The sequence below is a fragment of the Natrix helvetica genome, assembly GCF_964273705.1.
Source record: "Natrix helvetica genome assembly, chromosome: 8".
Taxonomy (NCBI): Eukaryota; Metazoa; Chordata; class Lepidosauria; order Squamata; family Natricidae; genus Natrix; species Natrix helvetica.
Genome location: NC_138559.1, coordinates 14352122 through 14374172, shown reverse-complemented (window position 1 = coordinate 14374172; position 22051 = coordinate 14352122). Strand labels below are relative to the sequence as shown.

The 22051-nt window shown below is 40.5% G+C and overlaps 1 protein-coding gene across 1 annotated transcript in view; it reads left to right on the top strand.

The window, feature by feature from the left end:
• The window catches only part of ADGRA2 (adhesion G protein-coupled receptor A2), a 95421-nt gene that overhangs the window by 5128 nt on the left and 68242 nt on the right, over positions 1-22051 (top strand). The gene's annotated exons all lie outside the window — the stretch shown is intronic.

Sequence of the window (22051 nt, the reverse complement as noted above, 5' to 3'; positions counted from 1 at the left end):
AATCCATGTCCAAAAAAACACGTTTCTTGCTGCTTTTTGCAAAAATTGGGTAGGCCAGGGAGGGGCGGGCAAGCCTCTTTTCATAAAACTCTAACCTTTGTGCCAATTTTCTTTTAATGGAGGAAAGAGAGCTTATGCCAGCAAGTCGCCTTGTGTGCTTATTTTCAGTGCATTTGTAACCTTCAAGGGAAATATTGCAGCTGACTTCTGGCACCAGACAGCAAACTCAGCTTGATGCATGGAAAGTTAATACATTCAGGAGCAAAACTTGGAAAGCGGGGGGGAGACATTCCTGACTTTCACAGCTTGCTAATGAGGCTGCAGGATTCAAACAAGGCTCCAAGTTATATAGTGGAATGTTATCACGGAGTCTGTCAAATTGGATCTTGGCTCAACAGGATATCCAGAAGTCTCTTCCTGAAACAAAAAAAGGCTCTCCGTGCCAGATGTGATGTAAAACTTGCTTAAGAATAGGGTTACAGCTCAACCCTTGAGATTGTTTCTGCGCAGGGTTGCATGGCCTGGAGCATAGTTAGAAAGCACAGTGCACTTCCCCCTTTCCGATGGTCAAATTCAGCTCTGCTTATGGTTCTTTGTTACTGTCTTTTTTTTGGGGGGGGGGATTGCATCTTTCCAGCAGAAAGGCCCTTCCCCAAACTGTTGGGAAAATTTAGCTCAGTCAAGGAGCATTTCTGCAGATGAATAACATACTTGGAAAGGACTTTGGAGGTCTTCTCATCCAATCCCCTGCTCAAGCAGGAGACCTACACCATGTCAGGGGAAATTTCACCCTCAGCTGACGAGGTGTGAATCGACGGCTTTCCAAACAGCATATCTTCAGAAAAAGCGAAAGTAAGACCCGATAACATGTTCTAATTAAAAACAAACTTTAATGTAAAAAAATAAAACAAACAAATCTATCTAATTGTTACATTCTGGCAAGAGCAATTGTCGCCCACCTTCTTGGCAGACGAACAGAAGAACGAAAGTAAAGAAGTCTCTGGAACGTGTGATGTATTAAGAAACGCGTTAAGAAGCATGCGCAGTAAATCATTGCTGATAAGGCCTATGACCTGCGCAGTAGCCATTTAGTTCAGCTAGCAAACAATTAACGCAGTGACACACCATTCCAGTCAAGTGGCTGCCCAGTCTCTTCTTAAAAATCTCCAGCGATGAAGCAACCACAACTCCTGAAGGCAAAGCCGTTCCACTGGTTAATTCATCTCACTGCTAGGACGTTTCTCCTTCATTCCAAGTTGCTTCTCTCCTTGAGTCAGTTTCCATCCATCGTTCCTTGTCTTGCCTCCTGGTGCTTTGGAAACTAGGCCGTCCCTCTCTTCTTTGTGGCAGCCCAGCAAATATTGGAACACCGCTATCATGTCACCTTTTCACGAAGGAAAATAGCTGCTTAGCTTCAAGGCTGTATCTCTACTCCAGAATTTGCCTTGTAATTTTTCATGTTTCCTGCCCTTTGTTTTTTGCTTTTGTTTTTTTGTCTCGTTTGCAGGATGGTGGAGGATGACTTTTCCATTTCTATTCAGGATGATTTGGGGCCAGCTCTATTGCAAAGGGGCAAAAGAGGATCCTCCTGGCATGTTTTCTGTTATTCCTATCAACCTCAAGCTTCCCTGGCTGCTCACATTTCTACACCCGAAAAGGTCTGCTGTTGCTTTGGGGTTTAATGGAAATATCGGAAGTCATGAAGGCTGGTTGGAGAAATGTTATTATAAAACCCAGGCAATTCCCCTATTTCAGGGGGGGTCCAAACTTGGCAACGTTAAGACTTGTGGACTTCAAGACTTAAAGTTGAAGTCCACAAGTCTTAAAGTTGCCAAGTTTGGACACCCCTGCCCTATTTCCTTTAATCTAAGAATTAAATAAGGGAATGAAGACCCAGCCTCTATTTCTCTTCTGAAAAATACATACATACCCTTACTTTTCTTTCAATCCAAGAAGAACAGCCCGGGGAAAATGCAAGAGATGTTTTTGGCACGGCACAAAATTCTTTTCCATATCAGAAAGAAGTAAGCCCCATTAAACTCAAGCTGTGTTAGAACATGAGCAGAATGTTCAGGAATTTTAAAAGTCATCAGATAACCAAGTTTGGGTCAGTGTTTTAGTTCAGGAAACAAGTCAAATCAGCTTGTATTGGAATTTGCACAGATTAAATTCCTTCACCATCCCTATAGGTCAGGAGTTGTCAACATTTTGGACAAAAATAAGCGCACAAAAAGTGTGGGACTAGGATTTATATTTTTCCTTGGTTTTTTTGGGGTGGTGATGAAATGAGGGATTTCTTGTTGTAAGCCTATTTCAAGATTTTTGTTACAGTCTTGGTGTGTTTTTGACATCGGCTTGAAAGCAAAGGGTGTATCAGATTTTTGGTATTTATAACAAAAGGGTCCTGGATGCAACTGAAAAGGGATTTAAAGCCCACAAGTTCTCCAGTGCTCACCCCTGTCTAGGTTAATAACTTTCAAAAGTTTGAAATTGTTTTTGGGAAGCTGACAGATCACAGAACCTTATTTCCAAGCCATAATACTTGGACTTGCATTCACTACATCCACGTGTTTCAAGGTGCTTAAATTAGCTTTTATAGTCCTTAGTATATGATTTTTATCTTGTGGGCTGGCTTGGACATTGTTTTGTATTCTTACAGACAGCAATTTCAATCCAAAGATGGCATGTTGAGAGAAGATGAACGTATGGGAAAAGGAGGAGGAATGAAAGGGAAAAGAAAGGGGAAGGGGAGGAGGAAAGGAAAGGGAGAGAAAGTAAGTAAGTAAGTAAGTAAGTAAGGAGGGAAGGAAGGAAGGAAGGAAGGAAGGAAGGAAGGAAGGAAAGAGGAAGGGAGGGATCAGATCTTTGATTGCTGCTCAAAACTGAGCCTAAATTTATACAGTGTGAGGCCAGTGGCTCTCTTCCTTCAGCAGCATTGCTGGTTCCATGCTTGTGTTTGCAAGATTTTAATGTATTCTTTGAGAACACATCTGCACCTATGTTTCTGCAATCCATATAGTAATATAGTGATCCTAATCATCATTCAGGCTAGATTTTGGTGCCTTTTCTTGAGTCCAAGATGAGATGATTTCCTAAAGAATTTATTTAGGCTCTGAGTTTTATTATTGCAAAAAAGCTAAGAATGCTGATTCAAGCATTTCTCAGTCACTCAGCAGCCTTTTTCTAGTGCTATTCAAAAGTTGGTGCACTGGTTTTTACATCTAGAAATAGCAATGTCACTTAGTCTTATATACCACTGGCTCTCTTTAAGCAGCTTACAGAGTCAGAATTTTGCCCCCAACAATCTGGGTCCTCATTTTACCAACTTTGGAAGGATAACTACTCTGCCACCGTGACTCCTAGCAACTGTTTCTTGCTGCATGTGCCATGAAATGCTCAAGGTGGTATGCATAAGACACTTCCCTCTAACTTTATCTACCAAACAGTCCTATGATGTAGCTTAGTCTGTGAGAAAGATTAACCAAAGCTAGCTATCTGTATGCTGCCGAGGTTAAAATGGTGGTCTATGAACAAGGCGTCCTAGTTTAAATTCTACGACACCTTGTTCATAGGCCAACATTTTAACCTCGACAGCCTACAGGTAGGGAGCAGATTCTGCTGGCTATTGCTCCAATTGTGCTGAATTGGCAGGATCTGTCTTGGCATTCATTAACAAGATTCTAATCCCCTCCTTTCCTGGCTGACCTCTGTGCTAATAGCTTGATGGAAAAAGTACTATATTCCTAACAAGAGACAGATAGCTGTCTAAGGTCAGAACCAGTCGTGTTCCCTCTCATGAAGGAGTTCAAACCTTTTCCAGATGTGGAAATTGTGAGCTGCCCTGATTTGTTCCTGCAACACGATGGCTTAGAAAATCACATATTTTCTGAGGGGTACAAATGTAGAGGTTGGGGGGGGGAGGCAAAATTGCAGTGTATGACTTCTGTTCCAATTTTTCTGACCTCTTTGCTACAATTTATTTTGTTCTTCCAATTTTTCCCTCTTCTGCCTAGTCTCTTCTTGACATGTTTCCAATGTTTTATTCTCATTGTTTATTCCCTTACAAGCCTGATTATTCCTCTGTTCCCCATCATCTAACTTTTGATTGAGGAGAAGGGTTGGTAATTGACTCTCATCAGAATATAGGCAGTTAGGTCTCATAGTTAAGGTATTTGACTAGAAACCAGGAGACTGTGAGTTTTGATTCTACCTTAGCTGTGAAAGCCAGCTGGGTGACTTTGGGCCAATAATCAGGAGACTCAGAGTTCTAGTCCATTTTAGACATAAAAGCCAGCTTTGGGCCAGTCATTCTCTCTCAGCCTGACTCATTTCCCAGGGTTATTGCATGGAAAATAGGAGGAGAAAGGAGTATGTGCCTTTAATTACTTATAAAGCAATAAGGGCAGGATAAAAAATGTAATAAAAACAAATAAATAATTGTTAAAGAGTTTCTATTGGGCAGGCATTTGATGCTCACTGCTGTTCTATGGTTGCTTAGGTGGTCCTTGGGAGTGTCTCCTCTCCATTTTGCTGACTGTATCTCCCATTCCAACAGTTCTTGATGACTTGAGTCTTTATTATTTACTGCTATTCTTCTTCGATCCATCTGGAGAAAGACTGGATGCTCTTGGAGGTCAAAGGGCTGCAGACGGCAAGCTTTGATAGTAGCTGACTCAGCACCCTGTTGCATCAAGCCTCAAGAGCAATGCTTTTTCCCATCACCGCATCAATGCTCTACTCAGTTATGGAACTCACCATTGATCTTGTAGCCCCAGGCTCTTGAACACTGTCAGGAATCCCAGCCTAACCCTTTCTTGATTCCCTGGGGCTCCTGGCTGGCATTGACAGCTGTAGCAAGTATCCTGCCTCCTGCCATAAGGATTAAATCAGGTGTGCCATCGGAGACTGACGCTCAGAACATCCCATTCAAAAGGATGTTGAGTGGGGAAACCAGGAAGGAGTTATGATGACATGGGACCGTCATTGCATTGGGGGCACCACTTTCTTCCCCTGCTGTTTTCAGTATCCAAAATAGTGTGGGTGCCTAATTGTAGGAAATGACCAGACAGAGCCTGAGGGAGGGGTCAAACATGTCATCAGTCATAAGTCTCTTCACACCCACAAGAGATCTTAAGTCCAGCCCACCTTGAATACCTTGTATTCCTAACCTTCATTAATTTCCCTTGACCGTTAGTAGTTCAGATTCTTGTAGAGAGCTTAAACTTATAAAATAAATCTTTACACATACTGTATTTGGATTGCCTGAATCTCCTGATTTGCCTCATGCTCTGCATTGGGTAGACTTATAATAATAATAATTCTATATGTTTCCCTTTCCTCAGCATCCTGGTGAAAGAAAATCTAGGTGTGCCAATAGGAAAGGAAGTGTTGGATTACAACAGGAGCAGGAGTTATTGTGGTGGTTGTTGTCATTGTATTGATGTAATTCTAGGTGCAAGAAAGATAAGGGACTTTTATTACTTTTCTCCCTTCTTTGGTATGTTGTGGGAACCAGCTCTGAAAGTGACTTTGTTCCTTTTGTGTGTGCTTCAAGCTTGAGGGTGTAAGCAACCTGAATAACTTTTGAGTAACTTTGAGGGCTGTAGTCCAAAGCATCTGGAGGGTTTCCAAATCCTGGATTAGTGAATCTATTGTAAACTATGATTTGGGAGCTGGCTTGTTTCCAGAAAACATTGTAGCAGCAGTTTGGTTTTGGCTAGCATAACAAGCTGTGGTTAGTCCATGATGAAACTCTGGAAACACTTTCTCTGAATGTTTTGAGAAGAAAGAGAAAAACTAGATCGACATTTGCAATGCCTTCATTTCAGTACATTAAACATTAGTTTGTTTCATGTGAATATTAGGCAAGGCGCCTTAAAGAATTAATAATTAATCATGTGATTGGGTTGGAGTTAGTGTATTGTATGAATCTAGCAATTGTGGTTAGTCAACTGTGGGTTAAGATTTAGTGGGAGAAGGAGTCCACAAATACTTAGAATATGCTTTTGCATGCTGGATAAGCCCTGTGCTTTCCACACTGGATAAATTTAAAAATGCACAATCTCAGTTTCTATCTGCCTATTATGCCCTTCCTGATTTTGTTTCGTGCTTAAAAATATCAGAAACATAATACAGTTGAGTTGCATATTATTTCCTCAAATCAATCTCGAACTCATTGTTCCACAAAGGAGATCTGGTGTAGCAAGTTTGCTAACTAGGATTCAGTAAAAGTAACCGGAAATATACATAGTGTTGATTTTATGTGCCCTATAGCATTTTATAAACCATCCATCAAAAGTAGGCAGTATGATACACACACACTGGTAAACAACTTTGTTTTTAAGGATATATGCTGTGATTTTAATGTTGTTTTCAAACAGTTTTCAAGCTTTCCTAGAAATACTCTCTATTGGAATGCTTGGCATGAGAAAACTGGTATTCTATATTTCAATGGTGTTTAGATTATAAAGAAACATACCATAGTAACATGGTAATTTTGGTGGATTCACCATTTGCAGTTCCAACGTCTTTCTTTAGACTTTACTAAAAACAATACTGAATTATAGCAGAATAAATTTGAGCCTGCCTGGAAAGTTTTATGGATGATTGCATGTGCTTTCTACAATTATTGTCTCGGGGAGGGGGAAGAAGGAAGGAAGGAAGGGGATTCTGATCATTTTAACTGCCTAATTTATTGAATATCGTGTTGGTTTGTTATGTTTTCATTAACTTTACATGGCAAATTCTTTTTTTTTAAAAAAGGTCAAAATATTCTTCTTGCTACCACATCTGAAATGATCCAAATAGGTTGGATGGCAGGATCAACCCCCTCTCTTCATGCAGAACTCTATCTGTAGCCTCTAAACGTGTGCTTTTAATTATTGCAGATTAAACAACAACAACAACAACAACAGAAAGAGCTGAAAAAAGAGAAACCCCTCCCTCTCTTTTTCCTTCCAGCTCCATATTCTGCGCAAAAGAACCCCCCTTCTCTTTTTCTTCTGCTTTCAGCTCCATATTTTGCTGTAAGAGAAGCTCACCCTTCCTCCCCTCCTCCTCCTTCTGCTTTCAGCTTCATATTCTGCTGTAAGAGTAGCCCCCCTCCCTTTCTTTTTCTTCTGCTTTCAGCTCCATCCTCTGCCATCAGTGGTGGCAAGTTGGTAGGAATCAACTTTAGAGGTGGGGGTTGAGGTTTCCTGCACTTCTCCATCCTGCTTTCTGACGGAGAGAAGGCATTCCACCCCCCCACCCACCCCCCCATCGCTTTTTGGGGTCAGCTCCGAGGAAGTTTATTGTTTTAGCAGCCCCATTTCTGGAACTGTTATTTATTCAAGTGGATTCCAGCACACTTGAGAAAATAAGCGTGTGTTTTCCTTTCAGCTCCTAGTTTGAGATTAAAGAAAGAAGGAACATTCCCTAGCAAATCAGCTCAGCTGTGTGATAGGCTGGTGGTCATTCTTAGGACTCTTCTAGCAGAGCAGTAGGAGCTTTTGTGCCTAGCAATTAAGTGGCATTAGCTTCAAGCTGCTGGAAATGGGAGGTGACTCAGTGTGAAGATTGTGTTGCTTGTAAGGGATTGGCTCAAGGTGGGCAGCAATGCTACATCAGCATCCTTTAGTGGCTCTGGTCAAATCTAATCTAACGGCTTGCCTGCCAAAAGTTTGGGTGCTTCATCACTGGAGGTTTTCAAGAAGAGGTTGTTGGACAGCCATTTTTCTGGAATGGTATATGGTCTCCTGCTTGAGCAGGGTATTAGACTAGAACAGGGGTCTTCAACCTTGGCAACTTTAAGCCTGGCAGACTTGGGCAAAGCTGACTGGGGAATTCTGGGAATTGAAGTCCACCGGGCTTAAAGTTGCCAAGGTTGGAGACAACTGGACTAGAACACCTCCAAGGTCCCTTCCAAACTATTGTTCTACTTTCTAATCCAGGATTAGGGTCCGCGGTCCGCAGCATGCCAGAAACCATGCTCCCTATCCGTGGGATGCAGGCAGCCCATGAAACCACACACCCCCTGGTCCATGGAAAAACCTCTCTCCGCGGAACCAGTCCCTGGTGCTCAAAAGGTTGGGGGCCGCTGTTCGAATCTACTGCTAGGGGAATGCTCCAAAGGTGCATTTGTTTCAAAAGCAACTGGACCTGCTGGTTTTTCTTTAAGACATTTTGCTTCTCATCCAACTAAAGAAGCTTCTTCAGTTCTAACCAACTGGTGTGGAAATCAAGTTAGTTAGAACTAAAGAAGCTTCTTGAATGAGAAGCAAAAATGTTAGCAAGTCCAGTTGCCTTTAAAATAAAAGTGCCCTTGGGACCACCATGATCTGGATGGATGAGATCTCCAAGTGGATATTTACCAGAGAAATCTTACTGACCCTTCATTTGGCTGAACAAGCTGCTTGATGACACTTTTAACCTTTAAAATCTTCAGGGGCTTTTCTTCTTTCTTTCGTCTTTCCTTCTGACTTCATATGTTACTGTTTGTGTTTCCCCCAGAGGTGACCATAAGATTGGTTAATACCAATCCTGAAGTATCTGGTAGGACATGCTATTGGAAATGGCTTCTTTCTTGCTTGTTTGATCATATCTGTCCTCTGGCGTACAACAGATTTTGAGCATCTCTGATAGCCTTTCAGGGCTCTCAGAATCAGCTTGTGGCTCTTCTTCTGGATCAAAGTCCTCCTCGTGTTCTTTTTGCAGCAGCAAATACAATTTAGAAATGCAAAACATCTATCTAGATGATGTGGTTGTCCCAAGGAGGAGGGCTGAGTAGGATGAAACAAGCTGACCGAGGCAAATATTTCATTTTTAACCACTTCTTGGGCAAGAATCCTAGTGAGGTTTTCCATCTTAATGTGGGGCCATGCATTCTGGACAAGTTATTATTAGTTAACTTAATCTGTATACCCCAGAATCTGTGGGCATCAGTTTCCCAAAAAGCCCAAACAGTCTCCTGTCCCAAACCAAGATGAGCTATTTTGAAAACATGTATTCCTTCATGTAATACCTTCAGTGGTTGGAAGAGAGAAAGAACCTTGGATCACAAGAGAACTGTGTGACTGAAATAAACCTTTGGGATCACAATTTCTTACTTTTTTTTTAAAATTCCAATAACAGAACATGGAGAAACTGAACTGAAAGAAGTTGTGGTCACAATAATGAAGTGCCTGGGACTCCCATCTGGAGTCTAATGTATCTCCTGAGATATGCTGGGCAAGACTGCTAACATTTGGGCCTGATTGCAAGATGGCCAACATTCTTTCTAGCACAATAAATAAAGCTGAATCAATTGCACTTTCCATTGTCATCCTAAAATGGCAACAAATTGGGAGGAAAAACCCTATATGAATACCTGAAAATTTGTGCCATATATACTTGTAGGTAAGCTAAGACTTTTAGGTTCAAAAATGTACCCAAGAATTTGAGGTCAGCTTATCTGCAGGGAATATATAGATAGTCCCCGACTTTCAACAGTTCGTTTACTGATCATTCAAAGTTGCAATGACACCATTTTTCACGTTTATGACCATTGCAGCATCCCCACAGTCACATGATTTTTATTTGGATGCTTGACAACCGATTTATGTTTATGACGGTTGCAGTGTCGTGGGGTCATGGGATCACCTTTTGCAACCCTTGGTCAAGGTGGAATCCAGATGTACTTACCATGAAAAATGCAACACCATAAGCCAATTGTGAAAATTAAAACAATAACTTTGAGGATCACTTTATCCACGGCTCTGCTTATCTGCAGGAATATATAGTATTTTCCCCTTTCTGGTGCCTCTGCATTGCTTCCTTCTGTTGCTTATTTTTAACCTAATGAGTAATCGGTAATGACAAGGGATGGAGAGGGGGTTCTGTGGGAAGATTCAGCTTTAGCTCATATGAAAAATCTGACTAAAACTGCTTAGGTGATGACTGAATCAGGGCCGAGAGTTTGATAGTTGGGCAGACAGCTCCAAGCCAACGATGCAGAAAAAGGTTTCCCTGCTAGGATATATTTGGAAAGGACAGAGAATAAAACAGCCAGTATTTAAGCTCAAATCTGGGTCGGTCCCTGGGACCAGAGTTTTAACTTCTCTGAGATTTTGGATCATGCTGGAAACTATCTTAAGGAAATTCTCTCTACCCGAATATGTGCTTTGGGCTGTTCCATGCATCATGTTTATTTGGTGCCTTCCTATTGATTGACTAGTGTGTTGATGGCAGGCCATTGTCTGTTGTTTCCTTCTGCTGCCAAACATTCAACTTCTAAATACTTGTTAAGCTGTGGGTAAATCAGCACTTACGTTAACTGTTTCCCAGGCTTCAATCATTTCCCTGGCTATCTTTGTACCTGCATGGCCAACAATCTTAGTTGCTGTGAAATTGAATGTGTCCTTGTTCATTGCAATGTGAGGCTATCAATGAGTTTGGGTCTCCTCATCTGACTGTTCGCTTACTGTACTTGCAATCTGCTGGTGAGCTTCCTTCAGTATTTAATTTAAATTAAATCCCCCCCAGCATTTAAAACAATTCCATTCGGTTTCCCCAGACTGGTACCCTTAAGAACTTCCTAAATGTTCAACTGTGTGTTAGAAATAGTCACTACCATAAACTAGAGGCCCAATAGTTGAAAAAGGTGTGATATGTTAGCTAAAAGTCATGGTGATAGGATTTGAGCATCCTGTGGTTTGGGTCTCCTGGCATTATTATGTTTTAATTCATAGTAGTATAGAAGTAGAGCCAGTTTGGTCTAGTGGTTAAGACACCAGGCTAGAATCCAGGAGAGACCATGAGTTTAAGACCTGCCTTTGGCATGAAAGCTGGCTGGATGATTTTGGGCCAGTCATTCTCTCATGGCTCATGATTTCAAGCTCAGGCAACACTCTGGTGGGTCCATTCTTGTTGCAACCACTGGATCAACTGTCAGCTGATCTGAAAAAAGTGGACTCTGCACTTATGTGGAAAAATGTTAGGAAGGGAAAAAACCTAGCTATATAGGTTCCTATCCTCTGCAAGATCTTTAGATTGAATTGATGAATGGTTCTTTTCCTTTAATCGCTTTATGGTTTTTTATTGCATTGTAGCTGTTTCAATCAAATGTTTATGCTTGATGTTCCATATGTATATCTATCCAACTATCCCGGCGCTATAGGCAGTGGTGGAATTCAAATAATTTAACAACCAGTTCTCTGCCCTAATGACCAGATGGTTAAACATGGCTCGGTGGTCATGTGACTGGGTGGACGTGGCCAACTCAACGTCACTCACATCGACAGGCGCTTTGCCTTAGCTGTTACAATGTAATAAGGGTTAACCAGAGAGGCAGTTTCTGTTATGCAGGGCAATAACGATTAGGCTAGAAACAATACCAGAATGTTTCCTTCCTGCCTTCCTTACAGGATTAGCCCTGTAAGGTGGGGGGGGGGGAAAGAAGATTTCTTTCAATAACTAGCTCTCTGAAATGCTTAGAAAGTTAACAACTGGTTCTCCCAAATAGGTGTGAACTGGCTGAATCTCACCACTGACGATAGGGTCTGTTTGATTGCGGCTGCAAATGTTCCTATGTACTATATCTGAAATGAAGCTGGTGAGTCAAATATTAGCAGGTCTGACGCCAGAAAGCACCATTATGTGAACATACATCAGATGTCTCCTAACTCGTTAAGAGGAGATTGAGGTGGGGAGGGAGCCCAGAAATTAATTCCTGGAGCACAGATTTCTATATAGACTCTGATTTCCCCATACTATGAGGAAATCATCTGTGGCTATATAACTTCTTTCTGACCTCCAGGTTTACTTGGAGAAGCCTGCTGCTAAGCTACAAGTTCTGATTAAGGCATGCCTGGAAAGGCAAGATTTATAGTCTTATCTGTAATTGTTCCTGGTAATCCTTCAGCATCATTTCTGGGACCATTAATTCCTCTTCCATAATGCTTTTCTCCACAATCAGATCTCATTCCTGCTAGAGGAAATTGCATGACATTGATGATTGGTCTTTGTAGTTAAGAGCTGTCATCATTAACTGCAAAAGACTCCAGGGTTTCGGATGGGACTTTTTCTAAGATTTATGCCAAGGATTGAGCATAAAGGACTTTAATGCAAAGTATATACTTTATCATTGAACTATAGTTCTACAGATCCTCTACAAAGGAGAGATATTTCTGTGTGGGAAGGATGGACACACACACACACACATATATATTTTGGGCCCATTGGGCTGCACCTACAGTTGCCTGTTAAGAACTAGTGAAGTTTGGAGGACAAACTATTTATTTGAAATCCACTTCTCTCTTCTCCTTTTCACTGGGTGCTAGGTCAATCCCTTTATATCTGTCCATTGAAGTCAATGGGAACTTGACTTCAATGGACAGATATAACCCCCAAATACAATTTTCTGGAATTATCCTTTAATTGGCCTGCCTTTCTACCTTCAAAGGAAAGTATTGCTTCATCCAATCATTGGAAAGTCTGAACAATATCTTGGATGGAGCCTCGTCCATTATGCAACTCAAGAGTCCCTCATAAAAAAGTAGGGATGCAAAACTGCCAACAAGGAAAACAACATGCCTCCAGTTGAAGGGTCCTTAGATTGGAGAAGAAACCTTATTTCTTCACTTATACGGCAGGTGATCCGAGGGTCAGTAGAAGAAACGCACATATTTTTGAAGCAATAAAAAAGAATAGAAGCAGTAATGTTTCTCTCCCTTTGTCCTTTTTGTTTTCTTCGTTGTCCTCCCCACCAACAGCAGAGGATGGGTGTAGGGACTCATGAAATCTCTGGGAAGGAAGTGCAGAGCTCTTTTGCTAAGGTGTAAAGATAGGCAGGAATTTGCCCTGTAGACGTTTTGTGACCCAAATTCAGTGGTTTGCATTCTCCTGTTCCCCTCCTTTCTTGTTCAGCTTGGAGTGCCAATTGAAAATGCATCTGAATGCACCTGGATCTCTGGAAATGGGGTTGGAGTTCCTTAATTGTTTAGGCAAGGCGGTAGATAGCTATCCTTGCCTGTTCGAGTCCATGCTTTTTTTAAAAAAATTAATATGGTTTCCCTTTTAAACAAATGAACATAAACTCTCTTCTCTTTTTCTATGTATACAAGCGTTTTCTCAGACAGGTTCAAGCCTCCTAATAGATGCTGGAGAGAGACACCAAAATGCCAAACATGATTTTATACAGGCCCTTTGAAACCTGTTTCTTTGACCTCCATGCATATCTTCCCTTGTTGATTTCATCTCCCAGTTATCTCCACTTCTAACCCTACTTGACTCATTGGCCTTATAATTGTGGCCTAGGGATGTTTGTTTATTGCCAAAGTAAATGTTACCAGTTGCAAGGATCTCTTAAGCTATCTGGATAATGGGACACAGAGTCATAACATAAGATGAAGGAAAGCTGCCATATAAATGGGAAGCTTGAGGGCAATTCTATCCAACTCTCTCCTTGGTCTTTCATTTTACCTATTGACAATATTTGATTCTATGTCCTAATTCTGTTGCTTAGCCATAAGCCCCTCAAAGCCATTCAAGCTTAATGAAACGTTGCTAAAAAGGGTCCCCTGTTTTAAAGGACTCTCTGTTGCAAAGAACAATGAATGCAGTCAAGATAATTGGTAGTTTGAAAAATAAAAAAACCAAGTTAAAAAAAAAGCTGTTAGGACAATGTCTCTAAAATGGTCTAAGTTCCAATGTATGTTTATTTAAGTTAAACCAAAGAAAGCACCATTAAATAAACATGCCATTCTATTTGAAAAGGGGAATTAAAACAATGTGCCAATCTGAACTCTGGAGAGAGGACATTCTGCAAGTTAGGCCTGTGTGTTGCTGACTTAATTGACTGATTTAATTATTAAGTCAATTAATGATTTATTTATCAACACAAGCAATTAATTTTCTAAACCTGGAGCAAGGATTTCCCCCCCTTTGGGACAATGGCTACATATTGAATAAGATGATCAGCTCTTTGAAATAGACCAAACTTGGAAATCAAAGGTACACAAGCACATGAGGTTATTCTAACAGATTCTTTCAAGTCTGAATGTAATTTCCCCCACCTTCCCTTTATTTCACGAGAACTAGGAAAGGTCAAGTCTGAGATATTTTCTCAAATTACATTTCTGCCTTAGACTCAGATTTCTTTTGTCTGACCATTGTCTTGGTTATGCCTCTTCCTCTTGTTCCTCAAAGTACTTCTGCTCATTACAAGATTGAAGGTTGTCCATTTCTATCCACACCCCCATCCTTCCTTTTCTTTCTCTTTTCTTCTCCCTCTTCCCATACTCATGTTCTTCCTGTACCAGGACAGAAATTACAATTAATCATAATGATGGTCAAGAGTTGGCCACCCCAAATTCAGCTTTCTATAATCTGGTAAGAGCACTCACGTGAGAATATGATATTTGGAGAATATCTTGAGGTTGAGCCTTGATTCAAGAGATATCCAGTCCCTTCTCAGTGTCTCTAAAAACTGCATTTCTTGCTTCACTGAATCAATGGATGCATGAAAAATTAGTCTGTATCATTTCTCCAAACAACATCCTTGGCAAGGAAAGATGGGAACAATCTGAGCCTGAACTGGTGCTGGCTTAGGAAAGAGGAGAGGAAGGTCCAGCATTTTCTTTCCAAAGTATTGAGAGGCAGATTCCTTGTCCTGACCCTGGCGGCAGATGAGACAAAATTACAAGATTACATCTTGGCCAACTGGCTCCTTCCCTTTTTTAGGGAGGTAGTCTGGTTTTTATGGCAGGAACTTGGATGATCCCCAGTATCTAAACATGAAGTAAATCCTCTGTTCCTCCTTAGGAAACTTCACCCTCACTTCCATGCCTTTGGACAAAGTTCTGGGCTTTAGAATGTGGCTCATCTTTCCCCCAAAAGTTGCTGTTTATTAGGGCAGTGGAGGCAAGGCCCTCTTGCCTTGAACTTAAAAGGTTAGCTTTTTAAAAAATAAGCTCTTGCATAGAGATTTCTTGGAAGCCTGAAAGCTTCCATGTTGTTTTAGTGAGCATTCATAAAGCCTGATGAAGTTATTACTTTAATACGGATTTGAGCTTTCTTCCTCAACTTCCAGTTCAGATCAAGGAAAAAAAGATTGAAGAAAGACCAAGACTGGTCAGCTTCAAGGGATTAGCCCTTGTTTCTTGCTCCAGTTTAGAATGACCCAGTGATAGAATGCTTGCTTTTAATCAGGCATGGCACCCTTAGTGTGACACACATGGAAATCTTTAAGACACAAGGTTCAGGGCCAGAGGAAATTATTAACAAAACAAATAGGAAAAAAGTGGAGGCTCAACTTTCCTATTGTTCAGGCAGGAAATTCCAGGGAACTTGCCAAACAGGATGCCTTCTTCTGTCAGCTACCCCAGGACCAACCTTTAAGCTGTGAATGTGTATTTGGATTTATGAAACCATCAAATATGGGATATTTAAAGCTGAGCTTAACTTAACACGTTACCACACTCCATAAAGGATGGTCCAATTTGCCTTTAGTGACAAGTTCTAAGGGCTTTGCCAGATACTTAATTTTTCTTGACCTACATCATAATAATTATTCATTTGAGATCTTGGGACACTCAGAAGATGTCTTTCAAGTTGACATCTTCAATATCTGAGACCAAAGCAAATATTACTCATTGTTCCCTCAATTAGTTGTTTATTTCAACTGGGTGACTTCTAAATGAAAAACAGAACATAAAGTCTTTAAATGAAAAGAAGAATGGTATTGTTTCATAATATAGTAGTTGCAAATTTTATGTGGAATGTGAATAGACATATCAGATGCTGTACTAGTTAAGATGTTGGACTAAGAGTAGAGAGACCCAGGTTTTAATCCCTCCCCATACTTTAGCCATTGGAGTTCATTAGCCAACTTTGGGCCAGTTCATATTCTTCCAGTGCAATCTACCTCACAGAATTGTTGGGGCATTCTCTAGGTCATCTAAGCTCCTAAATGAAAGGCAGTTTAGAAAACGAATTCATAAATAAATAATGAATTCTGTTAATGCATAATATTTTGAATTTCTGGGGCTTTCCATCGTTTGCTTAACGTATGGTATGACTGTGACCTCCCACCTCAATGTTTAAATGGTAGAAAAGAGTGATGAGTTGTATGTAGAGAAAGAAGTGGGGGGCGGGAGAGAACATTCTTGGGAGAAGGTAGGAACAATAAACACATCATGAAAACAACCTAGTTCATGTTCTTTCCAGGTGGAAGTCAAAAAAAGGAGTATGGAACTCCAAGGGATACAGAATTAATGTTGGAGTTTGTACTTCTTGGTTCACTTGTCTTCAAAGGTTGAAGAAGACTCCAGGTGTGCATGCTTCTTCTCTTGAAATTCCCAGCCAAGGTAAAGATGTGTTAGGAAAAAAAAACACAACAAAGAGTTGCCTTGCAAAATCATGAACCAAAGAGGGGACAACGCCTAAATCTACCTTGGTTAAAAGATGACATGGACCTATCGTAGAAGAAATCCAGTTGAGCTGACTTCAACTAGATAGGTGAACATTTGGATGGCTTCATGTTGTACTCAAAAAGCAGCAGACCCACCAGCTTAAAGTATACATTTTTTAATCAATGTATGCAGTGCTGTATCTATTCTGAGATACGGTTGTAAAACCAGGACTCTATAAACAGAAAAGCAGTAAAGAAGCTGAAAGTTAACAAGAACTACGGAATGGCACATGACACAAATAGAAATAGATGGTCCCATCAAAAGATAGAAATATGTCACATAAGGAAGTGAAATGTCTCATGGAAATGGCTGGGCAGTGGCCATCTCGCACAGAATGAACAGATGAAGGCTGGAGAACAACAGTTCTTTGATTGGTTACCAAACATTGGGCTGACGATATGACTCCGTTCAAAGGTGTTGATTGTAAGAAACATTTTGCAACATGTTAAAAGCTGTTGGAAAGCAGCTGAAGACGCCTTTGTCCTGCACTGGTTGGATTTGGGCTGATAATGATGATTGCTGTATACGTATAGGTAGTCCTCGACTTACAACAGTTCATTTAGTGACCGTTTGAAGTTACAATGGCACTGAAAAAAAGTGTCTTACGACCATTGTGCACACTTACGACTGTGGCAGCATCCCCGTGGCCACGTGATCAAAACTCATACACTTGGCAACTCACCATATTTATGATGGTTGTAATGCCCCAGAGTCAAGAGATCTCCTTTTATGACCTTCTGACAAGCAAAGTCAACGGGGAAGCCAGATTCATTTAACAACTGTGGAAAGAAGTGTTGTAAAATGAGACAAAAATCACTTAACAAAGGTCTCGACAGAAATTTTGGGCTCAGTTATAGTCATAAGTCAAGGACTACTTCTATATTTACATCTGAATGCACATGTACACTATATTGCCAAAAGTATTCGCTCACCTGCCTTTACTTGCATATGAACTTACTGTAAGTGACATCCCATTCCTAATCCATAGGGTCCAGTATGACATCAGTTCACCCTTTGCAGCTATAACAACTGTAACTCTTCTGGGAAGGCTGTCCACAAGGTTCAGGAGTGTGTTGATGGGAATTTTTGACCATTCTTCCAGAAGCGCATTTGTGAGGTCACACGCTGATGTTAGACGAGTTTACGTGGCCTACCACTTCGTGGCTGAATTGCTGTCGTTCCCAAACACTTCCACGTTCTTATAATACAGCTGACGGTTGACTGTGGAATATTTAGGAGCGAGAAAATTTCACGAGTGGATTTGTTGCATAGTTGGCATCCTATCACAGTTCCACGCTGGAATTCCCTGAGCTCCTGAGAGCGATGCATTCTTTCACAAATGCTTGTAAAAACAGTCTGCATTCCTAGGTACTTGATTTTATACACCTGTGGCCATGGAAGTGATGGGAACACCTGATTCTGATTATGTGGATGGGTGAGCGAATACTTTGGGCAATATAGTGTATACCTATATTATGTATCCCGTATCTCATATTATGTATATTTCAGATTTAAATTGTTTTCTGCTGTATTTCAAGCAAAATCTTTCCAGGCAGGCTACAACAAATTTGAAAACAAAATTAAATGCATTTTTTAAAAAGAAACTCTGAAAAGCATCTCACAGACTAGTATGATGTTTCTATATCAGGGTGGGCAACTATGGCCCATTTACAGCCTATGGATTTCAACTCCCAGAATTCCTGAGCCAGGCATAGATGCCTACCCTATTCTATATGAAATGGATTTAAACACTTGGAAGCATTTAAAAACCATAATAATATACAGTTGTTGGACAGATAGAAAGCTGGGCACTGATGGAAAAAATGTGGAGCTGAGAAAAATAAACATCCTGCACAATTCATCACTGCCTCCTTGACAAGTACTTTCAAATGTCATTCTGACTTTATCATTGTCAAATCAGGAAGTCAACTCAGAAACAACCCAAGGAGAAACGTAAAAGAAATTCTCGAGCATTTGGAAGAAAGGGCAGGAAAATAGAATGTCGTTTCTATTTTTGCAGAGGGAACAAAACCTTAAGAAAAGTGAAAGATTTTAGTGCAATTGTTAGCAGCAGTTGTTTGGGAAACATGGCTGCTACAAGGCCCATTCACTTAAAGTTTCCATGAAAAGAAGAATCTGAAGTGGATGCTGAGGTCAGTCTATCAAAAGCTCTGCAGCTGTTTGGTGGCCCTCTTAGCACAAGGCGTGCTTGCCAGGGCTAATTGCTCATTAGAAAAGCTTTTTAATGAGAGCTGGAAGAATTGATGGGTGCTCCTCTTTTTTTCCTGGCTCCTTTCAGTTGGCAAGTTTTCTGCTTGCTTTGAGTTGAGGTCAAAAGAGGGCTGTTTTTGTGATCTTCCCAACTGTTTACTTTGAGAGCAAGCTTCCTAGTGCCCATCAAAACCCTGACCTAGGGGGTACTTGAACCAGACTCCCATACAATGAGGAAGCCCAGTGGAAAGGGATGGACCAAGTCTCTTGGCAAATGGGGCTGAATAGTGGGCTTTGCAGGCTGTTGTGTGGGAGGTCCTAATCCAGAGGCTGTCAACTTCATCTTGTACATGCTGAAAATGAGCATCACACAAGGTTGATGAATAGACAGCATTCTCTACAACTTTGGGAGGGGCGGGGAGAATAGACAAATATATGGAGAAAATACATATTGATTTGATTCTGAGGCCTTGGTCCTGTTTGAGAACAAGAGCTGACTTTGGTTCCTGTTTTGAGAAAATCTTTACTTGTTAATACAATACAATACAATAGCAGAGCTGGAAGGGACCTTGGAGGTCTTCTAGTCCAACCCACTGCCTAGGCAGGAAACCCTATACCGTTTCAGACAAATGGCTATCCAACATCTTCTTAAAGACTTCCAATGTTGGGGCATTCACAACTTCTGGAGGCAAGCTGTTTCACTTGCTTCTTGTCCTGCCTTCAGGTGCCTTGGAGAATAGTTTGACTCCCTCTTCTTTGTGGCAACCCCTGAGATATTGGAACACTGCTATCATGTCTCCCCTAGTCCTTCTTTCTCTTAAGCTAAACATACCCAGTTCCTGCAACCATTCTTCATATTTCAGTGTGTTTCCAAGCTGTTGCTGGACTGGCCAACCAGCCTTTGAAAACACACGCTTATCCTGTCTACTGATTATTCCCTCTGAACTCTTGATTATGATTGGATCAGAATGAAAAATATGCCTTAGAAACCATATATTATTTGTGCAGAACTAACTATGCAGATATGTTCTGAATTAATCGAACACGGAGGTGTTTTTCCTGACAAATGATTTTTCTCTGCCTATTCCAGACAGAAATATTGAATGTGAATATCTAAGAGTTTTTTTTCCCAATCATATTTTTATTTTTTATATTCTTTATACATATCAATGCATGAATGGCATGGTAACTGGGTAGCATACATTTTAGTACACATAAACATAGTCTTATTGTTCCTAAATATTACATTTCATTTCCATTATTTCATATTATTTATAAATGCCTTTTATTATCACCCTTCATTTCTGAACCAACTTTCCGTCCTTTTGTATATCTTAACATATTAATATATAATTATTATTTTCCTCCACTATTTTCTATCCCTATTTTAACTCTTCCCCCTTTCATATCACTATGATATTCAAAGACGTGTTTTCCACCTATTTTGTTGTTCATATTTCCTTAGTTAAATCAAAGTTCTCTTCCATTATTCAGTATCTTTCCCTTATCCATCATCTCTTACCTGCATCCAAATCTTTAATCTTATTTTCTTTTTAATTTTCCTTCCATATTTGTCCCTTAGGTCTTTTACTCCCTCTATTTGACAATGCAATCTAACTTTTCCTCCCAAATCTATCCTTTCCCACTGTCTAATTCCAGAACTATCCATTCCTATCTCTTTTCCAAGTTCTCTTCCTGTTTCTCCCATTTCCTTTTTACGACTTTTACATTATTTCCCTCCTTTTTTAGTTTCTTAATCACTATTCATTTTGGCAACATCTCCTATGGGTATTCAGGCTACCCCAGCTTCATGGCAGCCATTTTGGCTGCTGCTCCCCCTCATCTTCAGATGAGGGGACTTTCCAAGTCAGGGAAAAGAAGTGTGGCTCTCCTCTGCCTAGTATGCGGTCCCCCTTTACTTCACCACCCCTTCAGGTGGCCATGGTCCGAATCTGGGCTCTCCGACAGGAAGAGATCAGAGCTGACTGCAGAACTTGTGGATCAGGCTTCCGTAGGCGCCGGATGTACAACTGGAAGTCAATAGATGAAAGATTTTTACTTTCCCTTAAGATCTTGCCTATGTGCATATAAAAAATTGTATGTGTTTGTGCACACATGCTTGTGTGGGTGTACATTTGTGTCTACATACGCAACCCGTTCATATGCTGATAGGTTTCAGATTTCCTTCTAATTTTGTTTCTTTGGCTTTGGTTTGTTTATCTTCCCAGTTATGTACTTTTTAGTTTACATCTGTTTGTTTTGCAATGTTTATTATTCCATTTATTAAATTACACCTTTTTTAGTTCCATTTTGCTAGGCTTTGCAAGCTTATTTCATTCTGGTAAGAATAGCGGTGATGAAAATCTAACCGCCTCGCTCAGCCACACCACACACATTCCCAGCCAGTAATGGCACAGAGTAAAATAATGGATTCAGATGAAGGGAGAGATGAGATATATGTATTAAAAAATCCCATTAACCAGCTGGTACAGTTTAGATAAGGCCTTTCTCCTCGGTTTCCTTCAGCCATGGGAAAAGCATTGACACCTGATCTCTGTTCCCCATTTATAAATGTTACTATTATCCGTGGAGCTGATGTGAAAGCAAACCCCATAATGTCTGAGAACCATTATGCGAATTGTGCTTGCAAAGGAGCGACAGCTAATCATGACTTCATCAGTTTGTGTTAGTCTCTGCTGTCTTTCCGTTAAACCATTTACCACCACCCAAAAACACATGGGGCTGACTAATGCAGAAACATTTGAAGTTACCATTGACATGTGGAAAGAGAGGGGAAGGGTAGCAATTGGAGCCATTATGCAAAAGTCAGGGGGGGGGGCATGTCATACATACATGTAATAATAATCACAAAATACAAATACCTGCAAATAGAAATAGAACAATTATGGCAAAAGAAAGCAAAGGGAATAGTAATAGGCACCTTAGATACAATCCCAAAATGACTTGAACACCATTGGCATTGACAAATTCACCAGGAATTGCAAAAGCCCGCTTTACTTGGAACAGCTTACACTCTGCAATATCTCTAACATCATCAAACATCAACATCTGCCTAATCCTGCTCCTTGGGAAGCACTTGATAGGTGGATAAAACTGCCAAATCTCATCTGACTGACTATTTGACAAAGTAATAATAATAATAATAATAATAATAATAATAATAATAATAATAATAATAATTTCATACCGGGCTTCCCCCCCCCTTTTTTTTCTGAGAGAAGGATGCAATTTAGGCTATTCCAAAACTGTGAGCATGGACCTGCTTTGGAATTTGATTGGAAGCCGTATGGCTGATTTGGGGAAACTATGCTTAAATAGCTTCTGCAGGCTATAAAAAAGAGGATTTGGGGTTCTGGGTGAATGTTTAACTAGTTTATCTATTTTGGAACGAA